At 35.2% G+C, this 1207-nt stretch overlaps 1 protein-coding gene across 1 annotated transcript in view; it reads right to left on the bottom strand.

Moving 5' to 3' along the window:
- LOC107576370 (multidrug resistance-associated protein 9-like) overlaps positions 1-1207 on the bottom strand; it is a 12886-nt gene that overhangs the window by 10802 nt on the left and 877 nt on the right. The window lies entirely within an intron of this gene.

The raw sequence follows: 1207 nt of genomic DNA on the forward strand, positions 1-1207 counted from the left end.
CAATCTAAAGGGAAAATTAATGCCAGAAATTAATAACTTCCAGTGCATTTGCTGAAAGAGCACATACAAGGAAAATAAACAATTTACAAACTGATGTTCTGATTAATCCACAGAAGAGATGGGGGTCTTCGGTGAAACTTGCTGCAACAGTGAAAGGCTATCAACTTTGGTCTACTTTGGTGTCAGTTTGTGAGTTTTTGCATGTACGTATACCATTGCCTTATTAAATAGGGGGAATTTGTTCAATGTTTGTGTTTATTTGAAACTGGAAAGTTCCATGTGATTCTTTATTAATAAAAGATGTTATGGATAGAAGCATCAGTTGAGACAGTAAAATGATCCCATTTCAGTCCTGATCCAAATTTTTTAATCTTTATATGGAAAAGGCGAACCTGAAACTGATCACAATGAGACCAACAGCACTGATCTATTAGTTCTCAGCACTACATTCCATTTTAAAGAAGAACGGTTACACATTTATAATGATTTGATGGAAGGGATTGAGTCTGACCGTTCTGTTTGACCTCTTGTTAACTTGAAAAATTGCATAAACCTTAAAGCAAACAGTCAAAGATCAGACAGGGTAGCACCTGTGTCTGATAACCAGACAGCCTTACCTTCAGCCTTATGTGGGACGTTACCATGAACACTCCTCAGAAGTTTTCCATTGTGTTTCCATTAGTGTAAATGTGTGTCATCTGGATTGTCTGATTCTGAGTAAAGTATGCTGTCAGGAAGAGATCAACTCTAATGACCGCTTATTAAAGTAATTTGATAAGTTAAGAGGTTCAGTTCCATTCACACTTTATTTGTATTGCATTATATACATTATGGTGATTGAGGACTTTATATGAGTCTTAATGGCTTATCTGCCATCTGATGTCACTGTTTCACACTATTGCTTTAAGGGCCATCACAAGGTTTCTGAGTGTCGTTTCAGTTGGTCTGGAGAGCTTAGTGACATTAACAGAACATTTTAAACAACAAATAAGAAATGAGCAGAGAAGCAGCAAATGGCAGGTCCTGGCCATGAAGTTTTATGAGACGTTTATATTCCGTGTGAAATGGAATACATACATCTGGAGTATTTTATTTATAATATATTATGTTTTTCATCTGTGTTAAAACATATATATTCATTCTTATTTTCTATTATTCTTGCTCATCAGGGACACAGTAAAATACAGTAAAATAGTACTATTGTGAA

The sequence above is a fragment of the Sinocyclocheilus grahami genome, unplaced genomic scaffold, assembly GCF_001515645.1.
Source record: "Sinocyclocheilus grahami isolate Dianchi unplaced genomic scaffold, SAMN03320097.WGS_v1.1 scaffold3599.1, whole genome shotgun sequence".
Classification (NCBI taxonomy): Eukaryota; Metazoa; Chordata; class Actinopteri; order Cypriniformes; family Cyprinidae; genus Sinocyclocheilus; species Sinocyclocheilus grahami.